The sequence below is a fragment of the Vulpes lagopus genome, chromosome 7 (assembly GCF_018345385.1).
Source record: "Vulpes lagopus strain Blue_001 chromosome 7, ASM1834538v1, whole genome shotgun sequence".
NCBI lineage: Eukaryota > Metazoa > Chordata > Mammalia > Carnivora > Canidae > Vulpes > Vulpes lagopus.
In genome coordinates, this window is record NC_054830.1 from 101,701,317 (window position 1) to 101,726,270 (window position 24,954).

At 34.8% G+C, this 24,954-nt stretch overlaps 1 long non-coding RNA gene across 1 annotated transcript in view; it reads left to right on the top strand.

Annotated features, from left to right (window-relative positions):
- Nucleotides 1-304: 304 nt before the first annotated feature.
- The window catches only part of LOC121494299, a 923,457-nt gene continuing 898,807 nt past the window's right edge, over nucleotides 305-24,954 (top strand). Inside the window, exon 1 of the long non-coding RNA XR_005988785.1 lies at nucleotides 305-358. This is a non-coding gene — a long non-coding RNA (uncharacterized LOC121494299). The remainder of the gene's footprint in view (nucleotides 359-24,954) is intronic.

The window sequence follows — 24,954 nt, forward strand, 5'->3', positions numbered from 1 at the left end:
AGTGTGTAATTTTTTACACATACATTCTCAGTAGACCTGAGTGACTGACTAGCTATCAAAAAGCTTCATGCACCTTCTGTAAATCCTTGACTAGATTTAAGCCAGTGTTAGTCTAGCCTACAGGAGGGGACAAAATAGTGTAAGTCCTAAATTTCTTCTTTGTATCTTCCAGAGTAGCTATGCTTTCAATGTGTCCATTTTTGTCACTTCTATAAAATTTTATTCACAGAATAAACAAATAAATTGTAAAATGTTAATGAAATTAGAAATCCTGGATCTAGTCCAATGTCCTCACTTTTGCAGGTGAAGAAATGGAGAATCAAAGAAGTAAAGGACCAGTCTCAAAGTCACACTACTAGTAAGTAATGCCTGTAGAACTAGAATTAAATATCAGACTGTTTGACCTGCACCCTAGTAGTTGCAGAATGATTTCTCATTTTAGACACAATGTTGAAAAGTCTGTGTAAAGCTGTTTCTATCCTTTTTTAGACCACCTTGGTCAGTGGCATTAATTGAGTGCCACCTGTGTCAACTCTGCTAAACACTTCAGAGGATACTTAGAAAGTGCAGTACAGGATATTCTTTTTATGAAGAGACAATGTAGCTCATGAGATGGTATAGCAAAAGAAAAAAAGCTGGAATTCATCCTAAGGATTTCCATGTCCAAGATGCTTAATACGAATCGTTCCATTTAATCTTCAAAATATAATAGAGATGGTTTTATTCTTATTTTGGAAATAAAATGAGGTTTTAAGGTGGTTGATAGTTTGCCCAAGTACATAAAGCTATTTAATGTCACAGCTAATTTCAAATCTAAGTCTCTCTGACTTTAAAGATGCCCACTTTTGTACTACAGAATTCTGTATTTAAACAGAAAACAAATAAAGGCTTTGATCAACACAAATAGTACATAATTCCAAGCAAATATAATATAACCAGTTATAATAATATGCTGCATAGTTCAAGGTGCTAGCAGAAAATTAAATAGTGAAAGATCAGCTTGGTTGACCCTGTAAAAAGATTGACATGTTCTTGCTACAGACTCACACCTGACAATTCTTTCAAAGCTTGTTGCTATTAAAGGTATTATATATTATGATATCTGTATGAGTGGAAAAATATTGGCAACACATATATAATGCACTACAGGTAGAGTTTGAGGACTTCTCAAGATGCAGTGGAATGAGCATTTCAAAGAGGGAAGGTTTACTTTAGCTGTTGGGATATGAAAAAACTGCCAACCAGAGTACATGACATGTTGAGCTGTATGGGATATACATATGAGGAGTTGGAGAAAATCATTTTCTTTCAAGAAGAGTATATGAGAAGCATGGAAGTGGAAATAAGTAGAGACATTTGGCAATAGGGTATAGGCTAACTCATAGAAAATGACAAAGAAAAGTGAGACATTATTTCAAATTGCTGGGCTGAGATGCATTGGTAGAAGTCTTTGAAGCCTGGTTTAAAAGAATATATTTTACCATATAAGAAATAAGTAGTCATTAAATATGTTGGACTTTTGTTATTATTTTTGTTTGTTTGTATAATCAGAACTATATCTTGGGAAAAAAATGTGACAGCTTTATGATGCATGGGCTACATGGGTGAAAATCAGAAGTGAGAAGACCAAATAGCAGGTGTGAAAATATGAGAGCAAACATATCTACTTAATGTTTATCTGTTAAGATAATTAGACATCTCCCCTCCCCAGTAGCTATAATCACTCAGATTTCTATAGTAACTTTGAAGGAGATGTATTACTGACCTGATGTACCGTATCTTAAGGCAATTTTCCCTCAAGGAAACAAGTAAAATTCCATAGATCCAATATCCATTTTTCTCCCAATTGCCCCTTTTCTTGATATTTGTTAAACAAATAAATAGGTCCTTTTCAATGTACATATCTACTTGAAAATTCCTGTTGTGGAAGGGAGAAGACAAATGTCATGATAAATTTTTTATTGTTGTTGTTGTTGTTATTATTATTATTATTATTATTATTATTCTGGAATCCTATCTCTTTCTAGAGGGATCTTTCTCAGTGAAAACTTTCCTTGTGTTTTGAGGATCCCTGTTTACTTAAAATTTGCACTTCAGATGAAGGAAGGCAGGAGTAAGGGATACTCTTTTTATCTCCTGAGTAGCATAAACAAACTCAAAGTAGTTCTATTATCCTAAAGAATTTTACTGGGATAACAAAAGAGCACAATAATGAAAAAACCTTCATGCAAACTTTAAATCATTTAGCTTCTTAAAGGTCAACTGCAAGGTTTTAACACCCAAACAGGGAGGAAAGAGCCCTAAAGCTCTCTGCCCTTGTACTAGATAAACAGCACAACTCTTGCTCTTAATGAAGATTCCACTTTAAACCCACAGAACTCCCCTAATTTTACAACCGTTCTTATTCCAGGAATCCTATGCATACATTAATGAAGCTGAACAATACCATCCCAATAGCCTGTTTCTTCTTAACTATGATCTCTTAAGTAATGGAGGTTGCACTCTGAATAGTTTGTTTTCTTCTTGCTCAGTTGATTTCACACCCATGAAAATTTTTTCAGATTTTTTTTCTTTCTTACATTACATTTTTGACCCTGGGTCCTCTTTAAGAATGTGCTTCTTTGAATTTATATTAATTGGCCTTATAAGCAATATATCTGCTAAATGTATCCCCTTCATATTGAATCTCTGTTCTGCTTTCTTAGAGAGAAAAAGTATTTTTTTTATCCTTTCCAAACACTGGCTATCCCTCTCAAAGGCAATACCATTGCCATTAAAGATATTTTTGCCAAATTGATACATATTAACATTAACATTTCTGAGCTTCTAAGGAAACAGCACTTTCATGTAGGGGCTATTCAAGTTTATATATATATATATTTTTATTTTTCTTTTCAAAAGCTTTAATACTCAAGATGGGAACAACAGCTGGAGCATTCTAGTGGCAGGATAATCATTTCGTTTCTAGAAAAGGTTCATTGCTGAGGTACCAAAACAGATTATCATGCTGAAGAGTTCTCTCTTCCTTTTGCTGTGTTCTTCCTGAATAAGCTGTCGAACAAGGCAGAAACTACAAATAAAGCTTATTTCTACTGCATTCATGAAGCTTTTCTCAGTGTCAGTGTTCTGAGATTCGACCAAAGAATGAGTGCCACCTGAAGGCTTTCCTTCATCCACCATATCCAAAGGTTTTCTCTTGTCTAGGTTCTTAAGCATGAAGATGCTAACAAAAGCATTTCTCAATGGGGAAAGCAAACAGATAGCTAGCTATTCATTACGGATTCTCCAGTGTTCCTAAGTTCTAACTGAAAGATTTCAACATAGATATAGATAGATATAGATATAGATGATATAGATATAGATATAGATGATATAGATATATAGATATAAAAAATAAAAAAATAGATATAGATATAGATATATCTTGACATTTTGTTTGGCCAGGTATTTGTAATAAAAAAAGTGAGTGAGAGTTTTGGGTGAGAAACGGAAGTGGCACTCCAACTTTACCAGTAGATAGAGTGAAAGTCAAAATAGGCCAGCCTGTGAGGGTTTGATATGAGCACTGAATCTCCACAGCACTGTGTGTGACACACAGAAAAACTATTTGTTAAGTGAATACATATATTACTGGCTTGCAACTGGCAGCCTCTTATCTGTTTTTTGTTTGTTTGTTTGTTTGTTTGTTTTTTGTCTATTGGTGAAAGTAGTCTAGCAGATCAGTTAAAGATGACTTTGGTACGGGTAGAAATCTAGCCCTAGGATTCAGGCAGCTGTCTCAAGAACCAGTTCTCTGCTTGCTTGGCTGTCATTCAATAGCCTAAAAAGAGAGTTTGTGCCGAGACTGAGCTGTAGCACCAACAAGATGTTCTCCACATTGTTTCCTGGTTTTAACTATGGTACTGCTAGCAAGACTTAGGGTCATCCATTTACAGTTTTCTTTTTATACGTTCCAAATTGGTCTTTGGGCTAAAAACAATAAAAAATAAAAATAGAATGAGCTTCATGTGATAGAGATGAAGCTTCATAACTTTTAATATCTGATGTAGATAAGTGAGGGAAAACATTTGCTTTGTTTCCCAAGAGGATATATTAATAAATTCTATAGTACTATGACATTTTTAAAGAAAAAAGGGATTGTTAAAAACGTATTTTAGCATAAAAATATCATTATGGGAGGTACTTGGCACAGAGATAAAGACTATAGATTCTTCAGAAACTCAATATGAGTAAAATAATGGATTCTACCATTAATTATTTGTTTGACCTTGGAGAGGTTTTCAAATATTTCTGTCCCTCATTTTATTCCACTGTAAAAACATGCACTTCATAGAGTTATTCTAAGTATTAAGTTAATGCATGCAAAGTTTCTGACACATAAGCATAATAAGCTTTTGTTTTGAGCATTGTTAAAGTTTGCTGACTTAGTATTATATTTACATCTGAAATTTTTGGTTTCTTGAACTTCTCAAATTATCATGGAAAAGAAATAAATCATGAGTCCATATACGAAGTCTTGTTTTATATTTACGTTTCAAGAGCACAAATTCTGTATGTTAAGATATTATTAATTTGTTTAGTATATATTCAGTTGCACTCTGCCTCATATTTTCTTCATAAATTTCCTATTCAAATGCACAGTTAAGTTGATAGATATGATTCTTTGGCACCAAGTCTAAATCCATTTGGAATGTGACATTAAGAAAAGTAAGCATGCTGCGTTGGTAATATATCCATATCTATAAATGTATTAATCTGTATGTGAATTGCTATTTCTAACCCTCACTTTGTAAAGATCTTTGCATTAAATTTTATTTGGAATTTCTAATGAAATTCATGCACATATAATGTGATATTGAGGGGGAAATTCTTTTTATAAATGAACATTTATTAAATTGACTTAATTTTAATATTATACTTCACCTCCACACACATTTAATGAATCAAATATGGACCACTAAGTTTTGAAATTATAAAATTGAAAAGATCTTTTGTTGAAAGAAATTATATATTCTAGAAAATTTCACTCTATGCCTATTATTTTGCCAATGTTGCACTTGGAAGCCGGTTCTCCTAGTCTGCTTTATCAAATGGTTCCCTAACGGTTCTTGAATATGGATCCTCTCTACTCAAAACCTCCCAAGAAGTTCGTTATTTTTTCATTGCACATCTGGAAACATCTCATCTCCATGTATATACAGGATAGCCTTCAATTCTATCTCCAGATTCCAAAGCACTAATTGTCCTTTCCAGTCTCATTTTAATATCATGCCCTTGATTGCATCCTTGGGCTGCATCTCTCCTCCCATGATGCTTTAGTGTCTTGTTTCTGATATTGCTCTTATCAAGAAAGTCCTTTTAGTTATTTGCCAAGCCGGTTTTGGCCACTAATGGAAATAAAGCTTTATTTTATTGTTTGTTTAAAACTTGTTTTATTGTTTCTTTTATTGCTTTCTCAATTGTTCGTGATTTTGTTTAATCTTCGATCATCTAGGTTGTCAGAATTTAATTTTCTTAACTATTGGTGCACCAATTCCCACCGAGCCCAGTTCTTCATGTTATGTTCTTACCTGTGACTGAATTCTGGCTAGAGGAACATAGGCTAAGCTATGTGTTCCACTTTCTGGCCTACACAAACTTCTAATGCCTGCTTCTTCATGATTTTTCCCCTCCTATTTTGACTTTCAGAGTCATATAAAATCAGTGGTCTTCCAAAACACTTTTGCTCTGTTTCCTTTTTCCTGACCAACTTACTAATCCCTTTCCATCCATACTCTGGGATTCATTCTTGGCTTTCACCTAGTTTGGCTTAATGTTGGCTAGAATTCTACTATATCCAGTAAACATCACCAACACTCATTTTAGTTACAGACACAAACAGAAAGTGGGTAATGTCCCACTAGCATTATGCTGAGGGCTGAATTTGTTTATATTTCCATGGAATTTTTATATATACTTTTGGAGAAAGTTAGTTTGCTAGGAAGAGGGACTGACACAATAATAAGCTCAATAGTTTTAAGTGACACTTTGAACCAAACTGAGGAACGTAAAGTGAGGCTATGGAAAAGCACAGGAACATTGAAACAGAAGTATTTCTGTCAGTGCCTTAAAGAAGTTCCACATTCCTGGAAGAAAGATAAGTAATAGTAGATAAGTCCTGTAAAAAAAGAAGTTTTCTCCACAGGATGAGGGAAGGATGCCTTTTAAAATTTGGTATATTGGCCTATTATAATCTCTGTTCATAGTCTTTGTTAACTAAAGTGATGAACAGCTTTCAGACTTTCTCCAATGTTTAGTTTACACCTACTTTTATGTACAATAAATACTTAGCTTTAGCACCTTGCCATTTGGTATTTGCCAAATACCAAAACATGGTATTTTTGTGTGTATATTAACCATGTTTTCTTACCACATAAAGTGGCCTGTTTAGAAATCCAGTATTTCATTTTATATGTTAAAGATGACAATGAGGAAGACTTGGGTCAAATCTATATGATTTCTGTAGCATCTGGTAAAAGAAGGGGAATTTTTAGTAGCAACAGAAAATATAAATGTCCTGTATTTAATGTCCTAGTTCAAATGATAAGGTAGCGAGACTCACTCAAGTGCCCAAGTGCAGGAGCTTATTACAGTGTTTTGTTTTGGTGCAAATTAATGATCAGAGACTGAGATTGTCTTTGCCAATAGTTTATTTAACACAAGGTTACCGTGAGAATTTCATAAGCCAGTAGCATACAGGATAATGTCTCTTAATAAGCCAGCAAGGAAATAAAATAGTCTAACCTAGTGATAGATTAATCACACTATTGTTCCAGGCAAGGAGAGATGAAAGGTAAAAAGTCCACATTTAGTTACGGCATACCTTTGTCTGAGTTGGTATTCAGGAGAAGTGGCTAACCCAATTGGTAGTTGGTATCCAGCTGCCAGTGCAGGAGTAAAAGGACCCTGTTGCTAGAGCACGTTGCTAGGGAAACAGCAGGACAGGGCTGGTGATGGGTAAGAGGATCTTCTTCATGGGGCCACTGGATAGCTTTCACCACAGCTTGTAAAAGAATCACCCTCGCTGTGGTGGGAGCTAATTGCAGTTCAGTCTTCAAAGAGCGACTGTCGATCAGCAAAGTATAGCATTGCCCACAATGAACATTCTTGAGTAGTCCTCACAAAATCTCCATGTTTATAGTTAAAATATCCTCTTGCCACAATTGCTGTTTCCTATGTTTTTATTGCTAAGCCCCTAGTGAGACCCCCGCAGCAGCTGAGCTACTGAGTCCTTATTGGTGAGAACAGATAAGATGATGACACCTTGACCCAATTTACTTCATTCTTATATCAAAACAGCTTAACATGATTTTAGCAACGGACCGAGTGATTTTCATTGGTATCCTAGTGCATGCCATGGAAATGGCCACCCTTAATTAGGTAGACTAATATCCCTTCTGAAACTGTACTTTTTCTAATAGAAGTAAATATTATCTCTCTCCTCTCTCCCGACCTCTCCAGGTCCCCATACCCCTCAAAAATGAAATTAGAAAACAGCAGATTCCACTCTTGTCAGGGAAGCCAATTAAATGGCTGAGGGTGTCTGTTTCTGTGTCCTTTTCAGAAACAATTGTATCATTAAATCGCTGAAATTGTAGTGTCAGCAGGAAATAGAGCAAATAGCTGCCAAAGGGAGAAAAAATATGAACCATACAGCTACTTTGATGTCTTCCGGCCCTCCTTCCCAGTGTCTATTGCTGAACAAGCTACAAACAAAATGTAAGGGAGCAGGGGCTTGTGTGTATGAGCCTGGGTGGCTTTAACCTCCTTTGCTGGGAGGCTTGCTCACTGATTTCTTCTGCTCCCACTTGACACCTTAGGCAGACTACACTAACTAATCAATGTTTCAAAACACAACTCCCACTGCCCTGGCCTCTGTTCCTCTCCAATTACTCTTCTATCATGGAATTTAATGTCTCATCTTCTTTAAAAGAAAAAAAACAAAACAAACAAACAAACAAACCTTCTTTGATTCATTCAGCAATTTCCTATGGAGCTCCCACCTTGGACTAGTGAAAATATATCTGTGAATAAAACCCCTGCCTTTAAGGAGATTACTTGGGGGTAGTAAAAACAGACCATAGATTATATACATCATAAAGCTGTCAATTATACAGTTGGGTAAGGGAAAGGAGTCAGGGATTACAGTTTTTAATCAGATAGTCAGAAGTTTGGGGAAAATGCTTCATGCTATCCTCAGAGGCTCATGGCATCATGGTTAATAACACAGACTCTTACCAGATTGTTAGGGCTCTCCATGCATCCATCTCTGTCACTTATTAGTTGAGAGACTTACTTTATTTTTCCAGTTCTCAGTTTCCATATCTCTAAGGATCATATTAATACCTATTGAGTCATACTGTCTATAAAGGATTTTTAACATAATATGTACATGTTACATAGTGCACGTAGCAAGTACATAGTAAGTACAATTTGAATTCTGTCATTGTTAAGTTCTGAGAAGAGTATATACCTCATTTTAGAGATATCTGAGTATGAAAACTCAAAGATGCTTCTTTTTTCGTTGCTGATCTGAACCTCAATTATATGACCAGGAAAATTAAGATAATTCCTACCATTTAGAGTCATTGCCAGGATTATAAGAAAGTTCATATTATACATTCATAGAAGATCCTTATTAAATACCATGCTCTCTCCTCTTCTAACTCAGTTGAAATGCTTTGACATCTTATATTTTCCCAGCTAGTGAAAATCTTAAATCTCCTGGTTTCACTCATGGTGCTTATTACATACTAGCTTGTGCTATATTGGATTTCCTCCTTCTAAAACATCATAGATAATTAGGAGCACACTGTCGATTTAATTGTAGCTTTTCAAGGGGAGAAAAGAAACACTCCCACATTAAAATGCACCTATCAATTATACAATGTGCCCTGTTTTTAAAGTGATTTAAATATGAAAAAATAAGTGATGTCAGAATCAAGGAAATGTGTTACTTTCTGTTTATGTCTCATTGCTGCTACTGTGTGATTAACTACTCAGAAACTGTATAATTCTTTGTATCCTTTCCTTTGCTTAACCCATTGCCTTGCACAATGAAAGAACTCAATAAATATTTCCTAGATGATTGAATGGATGACTGCAAAATTCCCCACACAAAAGAACTGATTTATGTTTATACACATCAAATAAAAGTGGATGTTGGTTTTTTAAGTAGGGGGCATTTCTTAATTCAAAACTGCCTAAAGATAGAAAGCATATAATATATTTTTTTTTTTAAGCAATAAACATGAAGAGCATTTAAGATGTTTATTTCTGTTGATTTTATGATTTGTTAGGACTCGTTTCGATTGTAAATTAGAGAAACTCAATTCGGACTAACTTTAGCAATAAAGCAGGAGTGGTTTCTATAAATGTACAGAATTCTAGAAGCAGAGTATAATAGCTCATGAGCTGGAATGCAATGCAAGTCTGATTGTTCCACTTCTAGCACCTGTTTGTTTATCAATCCTGTCTTGATGCTAACAAACCACTCTTAGCTGAGTGGCATCAAACAGTCTATGGATCAGGAATTCAGACAAAGCACAGATGGAATGGTTTGCCTCTGCTCTGGGGTGTCAGGGTTCTCAGCTAGAAGACTTCAGCTGAGGATAATTCAAATAGTTAGGGGCTGGCCTGTCTTCTTTAAACCCTCACTGACAGCATCCTCCATGCTGATCAGGGTGCTGCTAATAGTCTTCTCAAGGCCCTTCAAGCTTCTTTCACTGCTGAGCCAGAAGCCAATGACACGTGGTTTGGGTTTTGTGTGATAGCGCTAACCTGGCTGTATACTAATGTATGTCAGTTAGTATTTGGTCAGAGAAGCAAAAATAACTGTGATGCTATGCAATAAGGGATTTATTACAGGGATCTTATGGAATTATGGTTGCTGATGGGGACATTTCCACTAGGCTGTTGCTTCTGCATCTGATGTTGAGCCTGAAGTTGCTGTAAGTTGGTCGGTTATTAGGTGACTGTGATGTGGAAGAGAGCAAGGACAAACCTGAACCCATGAAGATGAACTGGAACTCCTGTCTCTCACCACCAATGTTAATGGTACTGATGATCTGTAGGAGATGTCAGCAAACTTTGCCAAAGAGCCACACATACATTTAGCCCCAACTCAGAGAAGCTGGAGGAGAATCTCTGGGAGCTTAAATGGTTGCATGTTTCAGTGCTCCCTTATCCCAACAAAGTAAATCAACAGGCAGGGGCATGAACAAGCTCCCCCAGAGACTGACATCCTACACCCGATTCTAAGGAGAAGAATATCTATCACTTGCCGTATCATGTGCAAATTTCTCTTGTGATCTAACTGGAAAGTGTTGTTGGACAGGAAAAATTATCTTCTACAATTCAAGGTTCTTTTGGCTGGTCTAAGAATTAAGTTGACATGAAGCAGATTAACGAGAGAAAATCAAATTTTATTACATAAGTCTGTAAGAGTATGAGGCCTACAGGAAGTCAGGCAATTGAGGCTGATATGCCATCCAGAGCTAAAGAGAAGAGGGTAGGTGTTGGGACTTCCAAGAGAAGGAAAACAAATTCCTTTCACAGGAATATGAAAAAGAGTAAATGTTTGGTAAATAAATGTTTGTGGGGACATACAGAAATGATGGGAAGTAGAGAGGAATTTTAACAGATTTTACTAGGTCCCTCCCTGTCCACAACACCTTGTTCATATTACCCGAGTTATCTGTGATGGTAACTCTCTTCCAAGAACAAGTCCTCTATCCAAATTTAAGCAGTTAGGGTTAAAGGTTCTTTCTGATTCTTCTGTTTCTTAAAAATAATCAGCCTAAAATAATCTACATGCCAAAGAGAGACATTTCGAGGTGACATTTTGTTCCCCCATGCCATACGAGGGATAAAAGTATGGGAAACAGTCCCAGCCTAGCTGAGGTGACACAATAAAAGGTATTCCAAGTAATGTGCCTCAGAAACCATTAAAACATTTATTTCCATTGACCACATAATAAGCTTTTGAAGTTATAGAAACCCAATCTGGACAAATGAACAAAACAAGACACAACAAGATTGTTTGAGAGAACGTTCTGAGGACTTCCGTCGTTGTGACGTTTTGATATGACGAAGTTGAAAGAGAATGGGGTACTATAAAACAAATAACTATCTTTTGCTTTTGAAATCCCAATAAGTTGAACTTCAATCTTTATATCACCCCTCTCTCTATTGTAATTACTTAATAATGATTTTACTGCATACCAGTGATTTTTTCCTAATAGTTAGACCAGAACTTGCAGAACATGTAATCAAGTGTTTTTCAAGCATAACATTTTAAAGCCTTAGTTCCAGCAAGTCATTCCAAATCTCATAGGAAAACTCTCTTGACAGTAGCTATGTTGACTTGATTCCAGGACATAAAGAGGTCTTATAAAAGTAACTTTTCTTTCTCTGTATACACTTGTCTAAGTTACTAACAAGTTCCTCTGGGCAGAGAGAAGTTTGTATAAATATGTGTGTTTGTGTGTGTACGTATCTGTGTGTGATGCACATTTTAAAAAATGAGATTCTTGTACTCTCAAATCTTGAAAAAAATGTAAAAGTCTTCTCTTAGAACTAAAAAAAAAGGAAGAAGTGCAGGGAAGAAGGGAACTAACAATATATTGTGCAAAAACATTTTAAAGTACCAGGTGTGGAAAACCTGGGTGGCTCAGTATTTGAGCATCTGCCTTTAGCTCAGGTCATGATCTCGGGGTCCTGGGATCAAATCCTGCATCAGGCTCACTGCAGGAAGCCTGCTTCTCCCTCTGCCTATGTCTGCCTCTCTCTGTGTGTCTCTTATGAATAAATAAATAAAATCTTTAAAAGTTGATTCAATAGTCATCATCATGAAATACACAAAAATGAAGAGCTGAGTTTATGTCTCAGTTACTGAGATAGTATTCTGGAATGGCCCCAGGCCACTGATTAAGATGTTTGGTTCTCAGTTTTCCTTAGGATTCCTAATTTTTCCCCCTGGTCTGTGTAGGGCCGATTAAATAAAATGTTTCTTTTGTTTAGGTTTGTTTTGATTTTTTTTTTTACATTTTATTTATTTGTTTTATTGGACAGAGAGAGAGAGTGTGAGAGAGAGAGTGGGAGAGAGAGCAAGAAGAGGGAGAGAATCTCAAACAGATTCTACACTGAGCATGGAACCTAATGTGGAGCTTGATCTCACAACCCTCAAATGAAGACCTGAGTTTAAGCCAAGAGTCAGATGCTTAACCCACTGAGCCACCCAGGTGCTCCTAGGGTTGCTTTTTTATTTTTTTAAATGGTAGCTAATATACAGAGGTAGATAGTTTGTGTCAGGGACTGTAGAGGTCCTTTACCTTTCTCGCCCATCCAACCCTAGCAGCAGGAAATTTTTATAATTAAAATTCCAGAAATTATGATGGCAGTGTAATATGTTCCCTGTGGCAAAGACTTGAGTCATTCTTCCAAGAGATATCAAAGAGTGAGTCTGGGTGTTTGCAGGAGCCCTGGAACTCTCACACAGTAATCACAATGAGGCCTCTTGACAAACTTTGTATGGATTCAAGCCCTATATAGTGATATATTGACATGAAGGACAGAAAAAAGATTTATCACTTCCTTGTATATCTTTTCTTAGGAGGTTTGGAAAGAGGAAAATTGATTTCAAATAGTATATATTGTAAATCTCCTGAGGTTTTGCCAATGGAATGTTTTCCTCTCCTTCAAGCTTTAAGATGTGCTTTAATACACATTCATCTTATGCAAGAACTCTAGATTTTATGTTTGTCCAGCAAGTGGTCTCTGGACTCATCATCATGATATGGAATATTCCAGAAGTTAGTGCAACACTGGGAGTTAATTTCATTAAATCTGCCTAGTACATGTAAATTTAAGACCTGATAATAACCCAGTTAATACAAACCATTAAGAAATGACAGAGAATATTACACAGATGTGTGAAAATTTTATAATTATTTCTCTCACAGCCATGAGTTAGCTCACTGAGTGATGAATGATCTGGTGGCTTCCTTCAAAGAAGTCAACTTTCCTGATAATAGTATTTTATTTTAGAGGAAAGAGTCACATTGGTTCTTTAAAAATCCAAAAGTGTCTTTGATCTTGATCACCTACTAGACTGTGAAAATCAGGTAATAGTAATATATTTTCTTTAGATACATATACTTTAGTAGTATTTATATAACATATGTAATGTACATAATATACATATATGTGCATGTTTGTTTTCAGTGTCTGTGGAATTGCCCAGGAGAGAATCAGTAACTGACAAATCAAACGAATTAAATATCTTCTATAACCATCACAAAACTCTGAATATAGGTTTTTCAGGTAGCAGATACCAGAGTGCTTACTAATGTTTTGAACCCCCATAGCTATATTGTATTCCAAATAAATCTTAGATTTAAGGAATGGACATTGCATTATAGAACTCATTTGTTGATATTTCAGTTATAATCTGATCAGAATACATTTTTAAAGAAAAAACAATTTAATATAGACTGCATAGTTCCATTTAAAAATATAGCATAACCAAAAAAATATAGCATAAGCAAACAAATATATATATCATACATATAAAAAGAATGAAAGTGGTTTCTGACATTTGCAGTTGATTTTCTTCTTCATACTTTTCTATATTTCCTAAAGTTTCTTTTTTTTAAGATTTTACTTATTTATTCATGAGAAACAGAGAGAGAGAGAGAGAGGCAGAAATGTAGGCAGAGGGAGAAGCAGGCTCCCTGTGGGGAGCCTGATGCGGGACTCGAACCCATGACTCTGGCTGGGATTACAACTTGAGCAGAAGGCAGATGCTCAAAGGCTGAGCCACCCAGTCATCCCTAATTTCCTAAAGTTTCAAATCTTGTTGTGTTTTATTTTCATAGTTTGCTAATAAAACCAAAATGTGAGGCAATTTGAAAATAAAGAGTAAGTTTTGAATCATATTAAGGAATGGATATAGTCTGAAATAATTTCAGTCGGGGCACTTGGGTAGCCTAGCCTGCTTCTTCCTCTGCCTCTCTGTGTCTCTCATGAATAAATAAATAAAATCTTAAAAAAAGAGAAAAAGCTTCAACGAAGTGCAGTTGCATCTGTTACGATTAGTACATAAGTCAGTAGTTTGAAATTTAGACTCTACAAAGGATATTTATTTAATACTAGGACCTCAGTGCTATGGCTGAAAACTGGTTTTCTAAAAGACAAATATTGAGCCTGAAACAATATCAAACTATCTATAATGTGCCATTGGGAATTTTCTTATGAGATTTAACAATAATAACAAAAATTCAACGTTTGGGATTTAGCTTCATTAACATATTTTATACTATCCCATATATTTTCATTATTTTGTTTGCTGACTACTATGAGGGTACTTTGAAATTTGTTTAATTAATAAATCAATTTATTCACAAGAAGACCATCAAAACATGTCTAACAAATGTAATATACTTAAGTCTCTGAGTATAATCAGATTTATAATGGCCAAGTCAGCATATTAAGGCCTTCTCCTTAGACATTAGCATTTTACAGAATTATTTGCAGCTTTTTTGAGTAACACAAAAGTTGCTGAATCTAGCTGACAGCTTTCTTCATTTGGACTAAGTTTTGAAAATTTTCCAGTCAAACATGGTAGATTGCTTTTTAATTGTGCTTTTTGTTTTAGCTTAGAGAAATGAAGAAATAGGAAGAGAACAGATATCTACCTTAGAATTAGTCAGTGGATCAAAATCCAAGTTTGGATGTTTGCTTTGGGGTATTTTTTGATATTTTCATCAATGTGAAAATAAAATTACCTGAAGGCAGTTTCCATTTTTTAAAAACTAGTACTATATACTAGTTTGTGGATTTCATACTTGCTTTTTCCAGTTAACCTCATGAAAAAATATACTTAATATTTTGTGAGAGTGGTACTATAAATCAATAGTATATCTAATGATCAATTTTTTTTACCCAGCTCAAATTCTTCTTTTAGTCATTATTCTGAAAAATCTGGCAACAATTACCTAATTATTACTAAATGTGAAATTAATTTCATGAATTGAGAAAAATTTATTCAGCTTGAAGTTTTGATTGTTTCTAAAGGTTTGTTTTGTTGGTGTATTAAAAAATAAACATTTCTAATGCCTCATTATTTTTCTTTGAGTTTCTTATAATAAAGTTTTCAAAATAGCAAAGAATTTAAGCAGTGTAAAAATAAATCAAGGCATTGTTTAGCAGTTTGCAATTCCCCATTTATTGATGCCTCTCTCTTTTTAAATAATGAGGTAAACCATTATTGGTTTGTTTATGAACATAGGGTTAAAGACTGCATATAATATAAAAAATAGTAAAGTAGTATGCATTTACTCCAAATTCATTTCCCAAAACACAACAATAAAAAAGTATGGCCAGAATAGAGATTTAAATGCTGCATAAATGTAACATAACATTTTTTATTGTTATCTAATGTGCATTATCCTTGCATCTCAAAATGTGGCGAGGAGTATTACTGACAGTATTTACATTACCTGGGAGCTTGTTAGAAATCAGAATCTCAGACCCTACTTCAGACCTACTGAATCATAATCTACATTTCAACAAGACCCTCAAGCGCTTTGGTGCATATTCAAGTTTGAGGAGCACTTCTCTAGAACACCTGTTTCTCCATTTGCACTATGCAGTAGCTTGGGACAAGGAAAGAGTGCTTATTTGGAATCTACAGCCACTTTGGCATAAGTAACTACTTTAACACATAGTATCTAAATGGCATACCCTTCAAGGAATTTGAGTCTCCTTCATAAAATGCATTAATAATAATACCCACTGCAAAACATTGTTATGAGCCTCATCTAGGTAAATTACAAAAAGGCATTTTTCTTGCTAAGACTATAGATGTGTTAGTATAATTTGAAATTCAGATTTGTCTTATTGTTAGAAATTTTACCGTTGAATTATTGCCAATGTTTAGAGTAAACCACATGCAAATTTCTGGTAGCAAATCTTGTAGGTGATGAAGCATCAAGAATAGGACAGCCCGGTGGTGCAGCGGTTTAGTGCCGCCTGCACCCCAGGGTGTGATCCTGGAGATACGGGATCGAGTCCCACATCGGGTTCCCTGCGTGGAGCCTGCTTCTCCCTCTGCCTGTGTCTCTGCCTCTCTCTCTCTGTGTGTCTCAATAAATAAATAAAATCTTTAAAAAAAAGATATATAAATAAAACTTGAGGTATAAATGTTCTATTCTCAAAATCAAATAATGATCAGAAAGAAAGTCACCGAGTATTTCTTTGAAGGGAAGGATTCCCAGAAAGGCTACACCTTGATGACAGCAAATTCTATCTCAGAAAATATGCTCCTTTGGTGGAATATGGGGATCTTGGAGAGATGCTTATAAAGCTTTTGGAGAAAATGGGGTCATCTGACTAAACAATCTGATCAGTTTAATCAACTATGGAATTAGTGGAATGGCAGCTCTCAACAGAAACTCTGTATATCCATTTAATAGCTCTCTATTAACAAATTGGCCCAGCAGAAAATATACCTTGTATTTGAATTTCTTCTTGCTATGAAGTCATACCCACTTAATTTTCATTGATTATTTTTTTGCATTAAAAATGCATAGTATTTCCTAAACCTGGCAAAAATCATTGCTCAAACTACCATCGAGGAGACATTGTGAGAGATTTTAAATATTGACAATATTGGTTTGAGAGTTTTGTTTTTGTTTTTTCAACCAAGAAAAGGGGCTACCAGGGTTTCTAATAACTGGACATTCTTCCATTATGGATTGTGTTTTGATAAAATCCCTTTGTGTCTGTATACTCTCTCTTTAGAGAAGGGTCAGCAGTCAATTCACAGGTTTATGAGAGCTCTCACACATACCCTAAGATTCTAGGAAAGTGAGAGAGGAGGCATTTGAATTTACCAAGAGCTTACTTTGTTTATAGAAAGACGTGAATCAATGTATCTATCCATTAAATGTTTCTAGTTCTGCTAACTTAATTCAAAGAAAAGCAATCCTCCAGTTTATTTTGAATTTCTCTTAAAAATTCACGCAAGTACATACTTAGGACTAAAATTTTTCCTTAGAGAATAGGTGTTTTTCTGATATGCTCCTCTATATATAATCTTAAAATGATTTTTTTTTTGGTGGTAACTGCACTGGTCACTTATAAATGTGTTCTCTCTGCTTCTTGGTGCAACATACACAATGAGCAGAATTAGTGTACTATATTCCTATATTTAAAAAAAAAGAAAAACTTTCCAGTTCTATAGGAATATATTATCTTTCACCAAACAATATAAGATCAAAACTAAATAGCTACTAATTAAACTGTTAACATTTATCATAATCGATATTAAATTTCCTGTTTTAATTATTCAGAAAGTATCTAATTCCTCTTAATGTCTGTTCACCCTTCTTTGCCCAAATGCAGAAAGAATTAGAGTTGATATTAGATTTTAAGTGAGTAGCTAAAATGCTCATTTGTACCTCTTAAATATCTTTTCCAATAGATTGCTTAGGAGTGAAAGAAACACTTTCTTCAATAGCTTACGTAAAATTGTGAATTAGGTAATTTTGCAGTAATACTTTTTTTAAAATAAAATCTTCATCATATTCATGGTTACTTCCATTACTGAACACTTCTTCACATTATAATGGTTTTTCCCAGGCTACCACCTTATATAATACATACTGAAATTTTCCTGCAAGGGCCCTTGTACTTGGTTTTCTTCATCTTCCCTAAGACTAAATGTGTCTATTTCCCAGTCCTCTAAAGTGTACTATCTTTTATTGACTCTCTGCTGGGAGAAATTTGAGATACTAAACTGAGTGGTACCAGTGTGCCAATTGTTTGATGTGTTCATTGCCACCTTCCCTCTTTTCAAATATGTATTTGCTCTCTATTTTCTGAATATCTTAACCCAAAGAGAATTCCCCAAAATGGGAATCACAAGTATTGTATAGTAGCAAAGTTATAGAGTAATATTTGATGAAAGTTGATTTGGCATTTCTTTAGTAAGAGCTCAGTTATACAAATGAATAAACTTGACTTGAGTATTTATTCTAAAATCATTGTTTATTCTAGGTTTGACAAATTTGCGTCGGACTATAGAGAAATTCTTACTTTATTTTTTGAAATGTTACAGTTTGACTGTTAGCTTGTAACCTCCTGACTCAGCCTGCAATGATGTCTTCCAAATGCAGCTTGTTTTATAACAAACTTTAGCTCTCATTTGTTGTTCTGTAGTTTTCATCACTTTTATTTTTACAAGCCGTTAGGATGTGCCAACATTGCACTATTTTATCATGCATAATCTTTTTTATGGGTCTGCCATGCATTAAACTGTCTGCAAGATGTTCATATTCATGGATGTGAAGAGTACTTGCTGGTCTTTCACAAACTGATCAAATATTTAATGGAGTTTTGGTTTGAGCTTGTTGGAAACAGTAATGTAATAATCCTCACACAGTTTGCTCAGAACATAAAATTTCCTTACTTCATCTTTTGATATGAATGTATTTTGAATTCCTGGGACTTAGTCTTTACCATACCACCATTCCTGTCATTATATTTAAGATTTCTGTTACATTAATATGCATCTCTAACTGATAAATCTTCCTTCTTGGTTTCTTGACACATTTATTTCAAAGTTAAAATGTTTAGGATAGCAAAGTGAATTCATCTTTAGGAAAAATTGGAATATTTAACTTACTATATTGTGTAATGTTTTTTGCAGTGATCTTGTGAATGCCTTAAGAGTCAGCCATTTTATCCAGCTAGTTCTTCTTCCGACAGATCTACTTACTTGGATGACAATGTCCGGCATAAATGTTCAGTACATAAATATCATCCCGTCATTATTCCTTTTACACTATTTAATAACAAGCAAATAAAACAGTTGCATCTGTTTTAATAAAGCTTTGGTCCCAGACTACTCTCCCTCTACTTTTTTTTTTTTTTAAGATTGTATTTATTTATTTATTCATGAGAGACACAAAGAGAGGCAGAGACACAGGCAGGGGGAGAAGCAGGCCCCATGCAAGAGCCCGATGTGGGACTGGATCCTGGGACTGGATCCTGGAACTCCAGGATCACATCCTGGGCTGAAGGTGGATGCTCAACCACTGAGCCCCCTGGGGATCCCTTCTCCCTCTACTTTTAAGCCTGTCTAAAGTTCTCTGAATTGTTCTGATTTGAGGTGACATCTACACTCTGACAATCTACAACTGTTCTGTTTGGTCTTGCTCTGTTTCAGACATAATCTTATTTCTCTTGTCTTCCAAACCACGTTTAGCTTCTCTGTTTCTTGGATGCCCTGAATTTCTTTCAGGTTCTTTGTAATTCAGTTTTGTTTGTCCTACCTGCTATAGACTGTGCTTTTGTGATTCAACACTTAACTCACTCAATCCCCTCCCTACTCTTTATATTCCAGCTTAAATATTATTTCCTCAGAACGGTTAGTCTCTGATACTACAGATTCTGTAACCGTTTTCTGATATACACTTTTATAAGAGTTGTTTTTACCATGGAGCAGTTATTGTAATTAGTTGATTGTTTAATGATTATTGGTGTAAATTCCATCAGTTAATTAGAAGTGCATGAGTGCTGAGGCTGTCTTGTTTTCTACCTAATGTCTAAATTTTAGCTGATACTCTTTACGTTTGGTGAGTGAATAACTGAATGGGAGAATCTTCAAATAGATATACTATGTAGCAGTTTCTAAGAACCCATAAAGAGAAAACAATATAATTTGCATTGTAACAGTGTTATTAATATAGGGAGTCTTTGTGGGCTTAGGGTTGTTTGCCTTAGATGATAGTAACCTGAGTTTCTGTGCTAATAAAAAGAGATGTGGATCAAAGGATCCACAGGTTTTCTGTATAAAGTGTCTACCAAGCACATGGCAATCCAGGAGCCTAAATAAAATTATCTTAACTTTTAAAGGGGAAACCTGGCCAAGCTTTGCTAAATTCTTGATCCTTATATTAATAAGGCTTAGTGTGATTAAGAGAGAGGATTTTCAAGCTTATGTAGTCAGCTGTTTTTTCCTCAGCTGTAGGCATTGCTGACTTAAGCAAGTCTGAGACATTATTTATCAATATTAAGTGCAGAACTATTCAATTGCTAGTTCTTTTTAAAGCAATGTACATGTGTAACTGGAACCATTATTTATAATTGAACCTGATTTTTTAGACATGCCTTGCTAAATAGCAACATTGAGATGTAAATTATTCTGTAAAAAGTCAAGAGTTTAGAACATAAAGTGGAAATCCATGCAATGTAAAGATTTTAGAATCTCAATTGACAAGCTACTTACTGATCCACTAAAATGTCAGATAATGCATTTAGGCATTTTTATTAGAATTTCCAAGGGAAATGACATTTGGTGGCTAGAAATAATTCACTGGAAAATATATCTTTTAGGTTAGCACTGATTGAACTGAGTAGGTTGATAATACTGTGAATTAAATTATAGGAGGAAGGAAAAAATGTCATTGCCAAATATGAGAATCTGTATCCTCACATTCTTTGTTATTATGGTTCTGTGTTGTTGCTTATCTTTAGATCTCCGCATCATGATCTCTTTAAGTATCACTTATTGTTACAAAATAGTTATTATTGTAAAAAGAACGTAAGAGCATATTGCCTAACAAACAGTAGTTGAGTGGGTATACTTCTCACTGTATTCATTACCCAGCCTATATATCCATTTGTTCAAAAAATCTTTAGTGGTGAAAACTGACTTTATGTTAAGTGTGACTTTATTTTAAAAAGTAATTGAAGGAAAAAGAAGATTTTTTTTCAAGACATTATGTATTTATTTATGAGAGACACAGAGACAAAGGCAGAGACATAAGCAGAGAGAGAAGCAGGCTCCATGTAGGAAGCTCAATGTGGGACTTGATCCTGGGACTCCGGGATCACAACCTGAACAAAAGGCAGCTGCCCAACCCCTGAGCCACCCAGGTATCTCTGGAAAAAGAAGATTTATCTGTCACAGTTCTTCAATTTGTTTCCTCTTGCAAAAGGTATGATCCAGAAACATTCTAAATTAGTTTGATAATTGAGCCTATAAAGTATAGCGAGTTTCTAGAGAACCCACAAAAGCTGTCATTCATACAGTGGGGTAGATAATGTCTCAAGTATATTATATATTTCAGGTGTACTTATAAGTTATGTGAATTTCTTTTTTTTAAATATTTTATTTATTTATTCATGAGAGACATAGAGAGAGAGAGAGAGGCAGGAGACACAGGCAGAGGGAGAAGCAGGCTCCATGCAGGGAGCCCAATGTGGGACTCAATCCCGGGTCTCCAGGATCAGGCCCTGGGCTGCAGGTGGCCCTAAACCACTGAGCCACTCAGGCTGCCCAGTTATGTGAATTTCAAATGTGAAATCTACAGTACTAACAGACTGTAAGACTTTTTCATATAGTCTATATGAAATGATCACTAATTCATCCACAAAGAAGGCTAAGTGCAATTATTTGCAAGCCTGAAGAAATAGAATCAGAAGGTAATTACAGTTTCAGAGACAGATTAATAATGCATTACAACTTAGGTAGGCACTGTCCCCTGTCCATCCTTTTGAATCATCTTACAGTAGCTCATGCTGGTAGCTTGCCAACAGACACAGTGTGCCTTGCCACCTTTATTTCTATTTTTCCATAATGAATGATTTCTTAAGAGTTGATCACATTATTCTAAAAGATAAGAAAGGAGGAGGAGGAAGAAGAGGAGGAGAAGGAGATAGAGAAGAGAAGAAGAAGAAGAAGAAGAAGAAGAAGAAGAAGAAGAAGAAGAAGAAGAAGAAGAAGAAGAAAAAGAAGAAGAAGAAGAAGAAGAAGAAGAAGAAGAAGAAGAAGAAGAAGAAGAAGAAGAAGAAGAAGAAAGCAAGCAAGAACAGCAACATGTTCTTAGCCTGGCCAATAGCTCTCAGAAGTCTTTGCTGTGAAACTCAGCCCTGCTTCCAGGTGTATGAGTAGAATCACCAGAACAGGCAGATTTTGCTAAATGCCTGGCAAATATACATTCTCTCCTGCTATAGAATTTTATTTTGGGAAGGCAGCAATGTACCCAGGTAAAATTTTCCCCCCAGATTTTCATGCAGCTAGCTGTTGTCTTGATACCTGTTCTAGCTTACCAGACATAAGAGGGCATATACTGAGTAGGGGTTCTGGGACAGCTATTGATTTACTGACTAAAAGGGACTGGCAAGGCTGACAGGAACCATTTGTTCTTTGATATGCCCTCCATCTCACTTCCTAACATTCCAGCTTCATGCCTGAGATATATTCGTTGTATTATGGTCATAAGGATGAAAGCTACAAATTAATGATACTCCAGCAAGACACTTGATCTAGCTTAGACCTCTGGTGATTTTCTCAGCAAACTCTGCTTGCCTATTCTGACTGCTTGTTATGTGAGAAATTTAACCTTCTTTATTTTTATGCCAATATGGTTGACTTAACAAAATCTATAAGGATGATGCAGATATGAAAAATGGAAGAACAACAAGCATGCTATCATTTTGCAAAGGTTGTGACTTATTAAATAGATACCTATTCTGAAAATGATAGAATAAACTTTGCAAGTTTGAGTTAGTTCACTTGGGGAAATCAATAGCAACTAAACAGGTACTAGATATTTAAAATCACTACTGAGTTAAATTTTAGATAAAAGAAGACAATTTTATACTATGACCCAAATGCCATATCTACATTGAAAACCAGAGGAATGAAGCTGAAATTTAGAACGAATTAGCTGCAGAATGTTAAAAGCATCATTATATGTATGTATCATATGAATGAGCCAAAGGTGAATTTTGAATTTATAAGCTCAATACCATAGTCAGAGGTTGTCTAATGCCAGTTTAAAGGCTACTCTGGGGCCATATGGATTAGCCCCAAAAGGTGATTTTTAAAAAATTTTTTCATTTGCCTGTTTTATTTTGGTCTGTTACTTTAAACTTTATGGGAATAAGATGCATAATTTAAAAATCAGCAGATTGTTCAAAAATCCAGATTTTTTAATCTCCTCACATAATATCAAAAGATACACCAACACTAGGCCACCTTCCAGTAAAGTTCAATTGTAGCTAAGCAACTACTGAATGCTATTTTTAGTTTACTATAGTATCTTATATGACCTATTCCTTTAAACTCTCTTCTCACTCTGGCTCTTGTTCACTAGACTGTTTTATTCATTTTCTTGGCCTACAAGAGAAGGCAAAATTAAAATACTTTAATAGTATAATCTGCAAAGTTTCATATTATTAAAAATAGAGAAACTCATTCAAATCTAATTTTAAATGAGAGCACAAAATCTAATTAATGCATAAATTAGATCACATTGGCAAAAATAATCCCCTCAAATATTTTTTTTTTGTTATTTTTTTGCCTCTACTTGACAGAGAGCTATATGGGGCTTAGCTTTTTGTATTAGCGTTTGAATACATCTCAAAATGTGAAATTCTGTTGCCAGTTGCAACAGGGGTACCCATTGTGTGTGGAATTGCACTTCATAAACTATTCATTAGCAAACTAACAGGGGTCTCTGTACAGAAAATACTTGCTTTATGAATGCATTCATATGTTACTGTTTTGTTTTGTTTTTCTAAGTAGTTAGGAATCTTTAAAGGAGCCCTTGGTATTTGGTTTAAGATCTTTTTTTTTTTTTTTAAGATTTTATTTATTTATCTGAGAGAGAGTGAGAGAAAACATGAGCAGAGGAGGAAAGGGAGAGGGGGATGCAGACTCTCCACTGAGTGGGAAGCCCCAATTTTGTTTGTTTTATATTTTGAGGGGAGGGAGCCCTAACTTGAGGCTCCATCCCAGGACCCTGAGATCATGCCCAAGCTGAAGTCAGATGCTTAAGTGACTGAGCCACCCACACAGCCCTAGGTTCAAGATCTTTAATTAAAACACTCACCACATTGTATATTGTTAGCTTCTTATTCATCTGGGAAATTATTTTGCTGTTGTTGAATCTGTACTTATCTTGCCAAGATTGAAAATGTTCTAAATGCAGTACTAAGATGTTTTATACATTTAGAATAATGTATTACTCATACCTTTGATAGAAATTGCTGCTATTAGTGTGTATGGAAAAAGGTAAATGTTATGTCAGAAAAGGTGCATAAAAACATCTAATTTAACATTTGGAAGAAGGTACTGATCTAAGATAATTTAATCTAATATATATTATATACATAATATAATATATTGAAATATAATGATCTAATAAAATATAATTTAAACATAAAACAGTAGTAGTCAATTTTCTGGAAAAATAAGACCAAATAAAATCTTTCATAATTAAAAAATATAAATATGGACCAATGATATAGTCCACAGTTCTCTATCCTTTTCCTATTTGGGAAAGTTACACATACTCTCATACCTTTGTTTTTTTCTTCCTGTTTATTTTCTGTTATTTACCCAACATTACTTAATCTTTAGTAACATGAATCATAACCTGTAACCCACGCATACAAGCATCATTCTGTGTTGGGATCTTTCTCAGTCATTTGCACTTCAAGTAGTAATGCTACTAACGTAGCAGTTGATTTTGCTGAATTCCAAAGTCCCTTGATATTTATAGTTGAAGACAACATCTTCTTTGCTAAGTTATAGGGAATGCTATATTATTATTTTTATACTTTGTAAAATATTTTAGTATATGTGCTGCCGAAGTGAGCACGTCTACTTTGTAAAATAATGTGCAGTAGTCATTATCATACATATTTGCCATGTAGTACTAATACTCATTTGATACCTCTCTCTCCTATTTTTGTAATTGTCCTGAGTGATTTTTTTCATAGTATTTAGTCAGATTTGTCCCAAAAGAAAGATACTAATTTGATACTTGAGATACTTTCTCAAAATGAGATTTGCTTTGAAAATCTAACAGTTATATTAGAACAGTTAGGGAGTGTGGT